The sequence below is a fragment of the Perca fluviatilis genome, chromosome 12 (assembly GCF_010015445.1).
Source record: "Perca fluviatilis chromosome 12, GENO_Pfluv_1.0, whole genome shotgun sequence".
Classification (NCBI taxonomy): Eukaryota; Metazoa; Chordata; class Actinopteri; order Perciformes; family Percidae; genus Perca; species Perca fluviatilis.
In genome coordinates this window covers 34773479-34783478 of record NC_053123.1, presented here as the reverse complement: position 1 = coordinate 34783478, position 10000 = coordinate 34773479, and the positions used below count along the sequence as shown (strand labels likewise).

The following is a 10000-nucleotide window of genomic DNA, read 5'->3' as shown; positions in this document are numbered from 1 at the left end:
TTACCTGCAGACTGGAGACAAACAGAGTCAGAAACAAGTTGGATTTGTACAACTGTTTTCCTGTATGTGTGTGTGTGTGTGTGTGTGTGGTGTGTGTGTGTGTGTGTGTGTGTGTGTACCTCAGCCTGTGCACGCAGCTGCAGGTGTGTGTTCAGAGTGTGTTCGGCTTCACAGAGCTGCCATCCTGCTTCACAGCTGTCAGACAACATAGTGATGCCCTGCTGCACCCAGCTGCTGACCTGTTACACACACACACACACACACACACACACACACACACACACACACACACACACACACACACACACACACACACACACACACACACACACACACACAGACAGACAGACAGACACAAAGACAGACAGACAGACACACACACACCATACAGAGACAGACAGACACACACACACACACACACACACACACACACACACACACACACACACACACACACACACACACACACACACACACACACACACACACACACACACACAGTGTAAGTACAGTCAAACGGTGAAAGGAAGTTCCAGAGAATAATAAGAAGGAAACATCACCTTTTCAACAAGCTTTTCACATGAAGACGATAGCAGCAGGAGCCTCTGATTGGTCAGGAGGCTCTGGTGGGCGGGGCCTTCTTCACTTTGAGTCTCCTTTCCCAGCATGCTTTGCAGCCCTGCCGCCTGCACACTAAACCAAAACAGATTCAGATGCAGATTTCATGTCCTGTATTTAGAAACGTTTGACTGTAATGTGACTGAAGTAACCAGCCATTATTTCATTAATTAATCTTTGCAGAGAGGGTGTGTGTGTGTGTGTGTGCACGTGTCTGTGTCTGTGTGTGTGTCTGTGTGTGTGTGTGTGTGTGTGGGTGTGTGTGTGTTTGTGTCTGTGTCTCTGTGTGTGTGTGTCTGTGTGTGTGTGTTTGTCTGTGCGTGTGTTTGTGTGTGTCTGTGTCTCTGTGTGTGTGTGTCTGTGTGTCTGTGTGTGTGTCTGTGTGTGTTTGTGTGTGTGTGGGTGTGTGTGTGTGTGTTTGTGTCTGTGTCTGTGTGTGTGTGTGTCTGTTTGTGTGTGTTTGTCTGTGTGTGTGTGTGTCTGTGTGTGTGTCTGTGTGTGTGTGTGTGTGTGTGTGTGTGTCTAACCCTAACCCCAGATATCTGACCTGGATCCATGTAGGGTTCTGGATCTGACTCCAGGCTCCAGGTCTTTGGTTTCCTCTGATCTACATTCAGGCTTAAGCTCTGATCTCGACCCCAGTGACTGGTCTAAACTGGATCCAGACTGCAGGTTTCTGGTCTCTTCTGGTATAGATTCAGGCTCTAACTGTAATCTGGATCCTGACTCAAAGTGTCTGGTGTTCTCTGATCTAGGTTCAGGCTTTACGTCTGATCTGGATCCCGGCTGAAAGTCTCTGTTCTCCTCTAAGTTAGAATGTGTCTTCAGGTTTAATTTGCATCCAGACTTCAGGTTTCTGGTCTCCTCTGATCTGCATTCAGGCTCCAAGTCTTTGGCTTCCTCGGGTCTACATTCAAGCTTCACATCTAGCTTAGATTCTGGTTCCAGCATCTGGTCTACACTGGATCCAGGCTGCAGGTTTCTAGTGTCATCTGATCTACTTCCAGGCTTCACATATACTTTAGATTCTGGTTCCAGCGTCTGGTCTACACTGGATCCAGGCTGCAGGTTTCTAGTGTCATCTGATCTACTTCCAGGCTTCACATATACTTTAGATTCTGGTTCCAGCGTCTGGTCTACACTGGATCCAGGCTGCAGGTTTCTGCTCTTCTCTGATCTGGGTTTTAGATCTTTTAGATATAATAATCTGGATCCTGACTCAAAGGTTCTGGTCTCGTTTGTTTTAGATTCTGTCTTCAGGTTTAATTTACATCCAGACTGCAGGTTTCTGGTCTCCTCTGATCTGCGTTCAGGCTCCAAGTCTTTGGTTTCCTCGGGTCTACATTCAAGATTTGTGGATCCAGGCTGCAGGTTTCTAGTGTCCTCTGATCTACTTTGAGGTCTCACACCTAGTTTAGATTCTGGTTCCAGCGTCTGGTCTACACTGGATCCAGGCTGCAGGTTTCTAGTGTCATCTGATCTACTTTGAGGTCTCACATCTAGTTTAGATTCAGGTTCCAGAGTCTGGTCTACACTGGATCCAGGCTGCAGGTTTCTGCTCTTCTCTGATCTGGGTTTCAAATCTTTTAGATATAAGAATCTGGATCCTGACTCAAAGGTTCTGGTCTTGTTTGTTTTGGATCCCGGCTGAAGGTCTCTGGTTTCTCTTGTTATAGATTCTGTCTTCAGGTTTAATTTGAATTCAGTCTGCAGGTTTTCAGTCGCCTCTGGTCGGGCTCCAGGCTTTACATCCAATCTGGATCCTGACTCAAAGCCAGGCTCCAGGTCTTTGGTTTCCTCTGGTCTACTTTCAGGCTTCACTTCTAGTTTAGATTCTGCTTTCAGCTCCGATAACGCGTCTGGTCAAAACTGGATCCAGAATCAAAGTCTCTGGTCTCCTCTGATTTAGATTCTGACTTTAGGTTTAATCTGAATCTGGACTGCAGGCTTCTGTGTGGCTCTGATCCGATCCCGATCCCGGCTGAAGGTTTCGGTTTCCCCCCGATTCAGACTCTAATCTAAGCTTCACGTCTGATCCAGACTGCAGGGTTCTGGTTTCTTTCCTCCTGGACTCTGCCGGCAGGTCTGATGTGGATCCAGACTGCAGGGTTCTGGTTTCTTTTGTCCTGGACTCTGCCGGCAGGTCTGATGTGGATCCAGACTGCAGGGTTCTGGTTTCTTTTGTCCTGGACTCTGCCGGCAGGTCTGATGTGGCTCCAGACTGCAGGGTTCTGGTTTCTTTTGTCCTGGACTCTGCCGGCAGGTCTGATGTGGATCCAGACTGCAGGGTTCTGGTTTCTTTTGTCCTGGACTCTGCCGGCAGGTCTGATGTGGATCCAGACTGCAGGGTTCTGGTTTCTTTTGTCCTGGACTCTGCCGGCAGGTCTGATGTGGATCCAGACTGCAGCGTTCTGGTTTCTTTTGTCCTGTACTCTGCCAGCAGGTCTGATGTGGATCCAGACTGCAGCGTTCTGGTTTCTTTTCTCCTGGACTCTGCCGGTAAGTCTGATGTGGATCCAGACTGCAGGTCCTGCTTCTGGTCCAGGATCGTGTCGGCTGTGAGACTCCAGTCCTGCAGTGAAGACAGACAGCATGTTCATTGATTACAGCACAGGGGCATAAAATAAATGTTGATGTTAAAAAATAACAAAATTCTTGTAATTCTTCGTAGATAAAATGTACGTATTAATTGATAGTGAAGTTTACATCGTAGTAAAACTGTGATTTAAGGTTGTTACACACCGGGGACCTCACAAATAAATGACGCAAATATGTTGCATCAAAAGTATTCACACACACACACACACACATACACACACATAACACACACATAAACACACATAACACACACATACACACACACATAACACACACAAAAACACACACACATACACACACACACTTACACACACACAGACAAACACACACACAAACAGAGCTCTATTTTAACGATTAGATATTGTTGTTATGATAATGTGAGCTCTATTTTAACGATATATGATATTGTTGTTATGATAATGTGAGCTCTATTTTAACGATATATGATATTGTTGTTATGATAATGTGAGCTCTATTTTAACGATATGATATTACATTGTCGTAATGATAATGTGAGCTCTATTTTAATGATATATGATATTGTTGTTATGATAATGTGAGCTCTATTTTAACGATATATGATATTGTTGTTATGATAATGTGAGCTCTATTTTAACGATATATGATATTGTTGTTATGATAATGTGAGCTCTATTTTAACGATATATGATATTGTTGTTATGATAATGTGAGCTCTATTTTAACGATATTTGATATTGTTGTTATGATAATGTGAGCTCTATTTTAACGATATGATATTGATGTTATGATAATGTGAGCTCTATTTTAACGATATATTACATTGTCGTAATGATAATGTGAGCTCTATTTTAACGATATATGATATTGTTATGATAATGTGAGCTCTATTTTAACGATATTTGATATTGTTGTTATGATAATGTGAGCTCTATTTTAACGATATATGATATTGTTGTTATGATAATGTGAGCTCTATTTTAACGATATGATATTACATTGTTGTAATGATAATGTGAGCTCTAAACCCTTACCTCTCCAGACTGGTGTTTGTTCCTGAGGACCATGATGGCGTTCTCCGCCTGTTGCAGCTGCAGCCTGACGGCGCTGTCCGCCCTCCTCCTCCGGTCCTGCAGGGCCTCCACCAGCTCCTCCACCTGCAGGGCTGTCCCGCTGCTGCTCTGGGAGCTCTGGGAACTCTGGGAGCTCTGGGAGCTCTGGGAAGAGACGCAGCATCAGCTTTGACCCACACGTTCAACAAAAAGTCAGTGTGTGTGTGTGTGTGTGTGTCTTTGTCTGTGTGTGTGTGTCTCTGTGTTTGTGTGTGTGTCTCAGTGTGTGTATGTGTGTGTGTTTGTGTGTCTCAGTGTTTCTGTGTGTCTCAGTTAGTTCCTGTTGTGTGTCTCAGTGTGTGTGTGTGTGTGTGTGTGTGTGTGCTCATAAAACCACACTTCATAACATGTGAACTGTCCCTTTAAGATGAAACTCATCAGCTGCCTGAGAAAGCTCCTGCCTGACTGGTTTCCTGATGTAACGTCATCTGAGCCAGACCAGGAAACCAGTCAGTTCCTGTTGAGTTGTCAGTGAGAGGAGACGCACCGACACACAGGCGGTAATATTTCCCTTTTATTAAAAAGCTGTGACTTTAACTGAGTAGTAGAATAGTTACAGAAAGGAGCTCTAAAGTACTGAAGAAGTGAAATACTTTAACTGTAATCTGCTGCAGACTGAAAAACACTTTGAGACTCAAAGTGAAAGCAACTGAGGCAACTTTCTGCAGCAGGGAGAGGCACACGGGAGATGTTTACCTTCTGGGCTTTCTGCCAGAAATCTTTTAGATTTAGACAACAGAACTACTTAGTTAAGTTTAGGAAAATATAGTGGTTTGGGTTCAAATAAACCTCTTATGGCAGACCGCACTGAAGGAAAACTTGTCCCGTGTGTTAGGGAGGGAAACACAACTGACTTCCTGTTTTACAGTTTTCTTTTCGATTGCCACATGTGCAAAACTCTAACTCCAGTCTACACAGCAGCAGTTCTAATTAATTAGCCTGAGGTAAACGCTAGCTATCAGTAAATAGAAGTGATGTGGTGGCTGGCATCTGGTGTGTGCGCCAGTTTTTGTGTGTGTGTGTGTGTGTGCACCAGTGTGTGTGTGACGTCACTTTGACAGCGAATAACTTTACATCTGAAGCGTTTAAAGACTCTATTTGTCCGTTGTTTATTTCTAAAGAAACACGACAATGTATAAAAGGCTCCATTACCTTGTACCTCACGTTATGGCTCTGTAGCAGACGTTTTTGTAAAAATAGGCTAACGATTGTGTCATAACCAAGCGACTTACTGTTGCCTAGTAGAGGAATTACCGTATAGTACAGGAGAAGCTCGCTGGCAGTTTGGACTTCCATTATCTGTTTAGGTTTAATTACTGATGTTAACTAGCATTTTAGTGATCAGTAATTAGCCTGTGCCCATGTTATCTTCTTACATATACCTACGCTCTCTGTCTCTGTAAGATTGGGAATGATTGAGATTTCTCTCGGCACAGCTACCAGAAGACTTACAACTTTCAGACTCGTCACGTCACATTTACGTTGTCTCTGTCAGTTGGAGGCTGCTCAGTAAAGCAAGTGATCGCTGGAAAAGTGCTTCTAATATCCTTCACTGGTCTCCGTCCAGAGCAACGGGCTCTGTTGGTCCATTATATATATGTCAATGATAGAAACGGGGGGGAGGGGGGCTAAACTCATTATCGCCTAGGGCAACCAAATGGCTAGATCCAGCCCTGGTTATCTCATTGAGGATTGTTCTGAGTGTTTGGCTGCTCTGAGCCTGTTCTGAGATGTGTGTTAATAGTTGTGTTTGCATGAGATGTGAACTGTTTAGCTCAGGTGACTGTTGGTAGTGCAGACTGTAGTTAGAGTTTTGCACATGTGGCTTCAGGTGTGACCAATGTCGTTTAGCGTAATTGTAACTTCTGTTGTTTCTGCTGTTTTCAGCTGCTCTCAGAGACAAAATGGCTTCCATGTCAGAGGAGGATTTCTGCTGTTCGGTCTGTCATGAAGTCTTTAGAGATCCTGTTGTTCTGTCATGTAGCCACAGCTTCTGTAAAGACTGTCTGAAGAGCTGGTGGACAGAGAAACAGACACAGGAGTGTCCAGTTTGTAAGAGAAGATCTTCAAGGCCAGAACCACCTCGTAACCTGGAGTTAAAGAAGCTGTGTGAGAGTTTCTTACAGCAGAGAGATCAAAGAGCTTCAGAGGCTCTCTGCAGTCTGCACTTGGAGAAACTCAAACTCTTCTGTTTGGACCATCAGCAGCCGGTGTGTCTCATCTGCAGAGATTCAGAAACACACTCCAACCACAGATTCAGACCCATCGATGAAGCTGCACGACAACACAAGAAGGAACTCCAGGAAACTCTGGAGACCTTAAAGGAGAAGTTAGAGGTTTTTGAACAAGTTAAAGAGGAGTGTGATCGTACAGCAGAACACCTGAAGGTCCAGGCCCGACACAGAGATGCAGATTAAGGATCAGTTTAAGAAGCTTCACCAGTTTCTAGAAGAGGAAGAGGAGGCCAGGATGGCTGCACTGAGGGAGGAAGAGGAGCAGAAGACTCAGAGGATGAAGGAGAAGATGGAGGCTCTGAGCAGAGAGATAGCAGCTCTTTCAGACACAGTCAGAGCCACAGAGGAGCAGCTGAGAGCTGAAGACGTCTCATTCCTGATCAACTACAAGGCTGCAGTGGAAAGAGTCCAGCAGTTCCCCCTGCTGGATGATCCACAGCTGCTCTCAGGAGCTCTGATAGACGAGGCCAAACACCTAGGCAACCTGAGCTTCAACATCTGGAACAAGATGAAGGACATGGTCTCCTACACTCCTCTGATTCTGGACCCAAACACTGCTTATCCAAACCTCATCCTGTCTGAAGATCTGACCAGTGTGAGACAAGGGAAGTATCAGCAGCTTCCTGATAATCCAGAGAGGTTTGCTTATTGGTACTCTGTCCTGGGCTCTGAGGGCTTTAACTCAGGGACTCACAGCTGGGATGTCGAGGTTGGAAACAGTAAATACTGGGAACTGGGTGTGTTAGCAGAGTCTGTCCAGAGGAAGGGAGACATAGACTCTGGATTATGGACAATATTGTTCTCTGGAAGATGGATCAGAGTGACTCTGGACTGGAACAGAGGAAATCTGTCGTTCTCTGATGCTTATACTAACACACACATACACACCTTCACACACACTTTCACTGAGAAGATGTTTCCATTCATTTACTCTGGGGATAATCTGAAGATATCACCACTGAAGGTCTGTGTAACAAAACAACACAGGCCTGTACTACGAAGAAAGACTTGGCGTTAACAAGGTAACTTCAGGTTCAACCCAGGGTTTTGTGTATCACGGCAGTGGATCCATTGTTACTGGGTTAAATCGCCGTGGTAACTTATGCTGAACACCTAATCTGCTCAGGAGCAGGTTAGGTTGGAGATCAGAGATTAGATGATCTGGAGGAGCTCGGTGCGCGGAGAGAGAGAGAGAGAGGGAGAGAGAGAGAGGGAGAGTGGGAGAGAGAGAGAGAGAGGTGCACTGCAACTGATATAATAGGCTAAGGCAATGACAGTTTATGGAAAGCACAGTGGTAGTTATGAGTGTAATTATGATCAGATCTTGGTCCTGACTGATGGGGAAGTGACATTGATAAGTGTTGTGATTTACGCATTCACAGCATTGCCTATTTTTTGCCAGCTCTCCTTCCTGTTTTAGGAAGCAGCAACTGTATTGTGTTTTGCCTGTGAAACTGTGTCTGTGTTCTTCATATTTATGTAGAATTATAGTTTGCTCTTCTTGGGTAAAACATGCGCCACACACAGCCACTTTATTTTCTGAGCTCACTAGATGGCGCTCTCTGTTCAGCAAAGGGTTGAAAACACACTGAATTGCCATTCCTTCAACCTTTTTCTCTGAACAGAGAGCGCCATCTAGTGAGCCAGAAAATAAAGACAGTGGTTCGCGAAGCTTCATTTGACCATCACTACCCGATGGCGGCCCTTTGGCTCGATGACTCTATGGCTCTATGACCCGATGGCCCGATGGCTTGATGGCCCGATGGCCCGATGGCTCTATGGCCCGATGGCCCGATTGCCAGATGGCCGGTCGGGAAAGTTGATTGGAAAGCCAATCAAAGTGATGAGTTACTTCCTTGTAATTTGATGCTAACGTTGGGTGCAACACTATCTTTTTTTAACTCTGTCTCAGTAGAACTGAATGTATTTGTCTTTTGACATCAATAAATGTCTGTGATGTGAAATAAAAGCAGTCTTGATCATTGGTAACATTCAGCAGAAAGGGAACTCAACTCTGTTTAATAGCACATTTATCCACATCAGTATTACATTGTATTGCCAGGTTTTCCCAAATGCATGTTTGCAGAAGCAGTGAGACTGTAAACCAACAGCCATCCGATCTTAAAGCTACTGAATAAACATTTACCATTGGGTTGTGGTTTCAGATAATAACGCTTACTGAAACATAGAAGGCAGTGGGAACAGACATATCAGAAGATTACCTTTGTTAGCTGATAAAGGCCTCATGAAGATGAAACCGGCAAACATTTCAGTAATGCTCATGTATGAGAGATGGATATCACTCACAATGCATTGCAGTTATGCATTTGGTGCAAGAAGATATATCCATGGTTAGATGGCTGTGATGTACAACCATATAGAGTAAGATCCTTTTTGTTTAACATCAAACAGCCCCGAAATCACCATCACCAAACCCACCAGACTGCATGTAAATAATCAGGACTTTTATAAACGTAAAACACACTTCATTTAAAGTGGACAGAAACTAAATAAAACTATCAAAAGCCGTCTTGGTTCATCTTTCCACTGTTCCAACAATCACCACTCTGGTTTGGTTGAAATAAACCCTTAATTCACCCATTTACATGTGGAGATATGCTGGCTCTATACACGCTAAAAGTCCGGATTATTTACATGGAGTCTGGTGGAGATATGCTGACTCTATACACACTAAAAGTCCTGATTATTTACATGGAGTCTGGTAGAAATATGCTGGCTCTATACACGCTAAAAGTCCTGATTATTTACATGGAGTCTGGTGGAGATATGCTGGCTCTATACACGCTAAAAGTCCTGATTATTTACATGGAGTCTGGTGGAGATATGCTGGCTCTATACACGCTAAAAGTCCTGATTATTTACATGGAGTCTGGTGGAGATATGCTGGCTCTATACACGCTAAAAGTCCTGATTATTTACATGGAGTCTGGTGGAGATATGCTGGCTCTATACACGCAAAAAGTCCTGATTATTTACATAGAGTCTGGTGGGTTTGGTGATGGTGATTTTGGGGCTGTTTCATGTTAAACTAAAATGATTTTTCTGTTTGTTAACAGTTGGCCATTAAAACTCATTCTGAGTGATGGTGTGTTGTGGTTTTTCTGACATGAAATAATATTACTGCGTCACAAGGTGGCGCCACTGTTTCAATAAGCAGCTCTGAGTGATACTAACAGTGACACAGCTGGTTCACTTAAAATAATTGTTATGAACAGCTGCAGAGTCACTGTATATTAGAAACTGATGTTTTTAATTGTCAATATTTAAATGTATACCAGTGTCTTCATTAAATACTTGAATGTGTTAAAATAACATTTAGATTAAAAGTTTATTAATTTATACATAGTTTGAGTAGTATGAGGAGACATATTCAAACTACACAGTTAACTTCAGTTAAAGTACTAGTACCACAGAGTATTACTGCTGTATATGTATATA

The 10000-nt window shown here is 43.7% G+C and overlaps 1 protein-coding gene and 1 pseudogene across 1 annotated transcript in view; one reads left to right on the top strand and one right to left on the bottom strand.

Moving 5' to 3' along the window:
• LOC120570487 overlaps positions 1-8954 on the top strand; it is a 16816-nt pseudogene extending 7862 nt beyond the window's left edge.
• The window catches only part of tgfbr2l (transforming growth factor beta receptor-like), a 435413-nt gene that overhangs the window by 273476 nt on the left and 151937 nt on the right, over positions 1-10000 (bottom strand). The window lies entirely within an intron of this gene.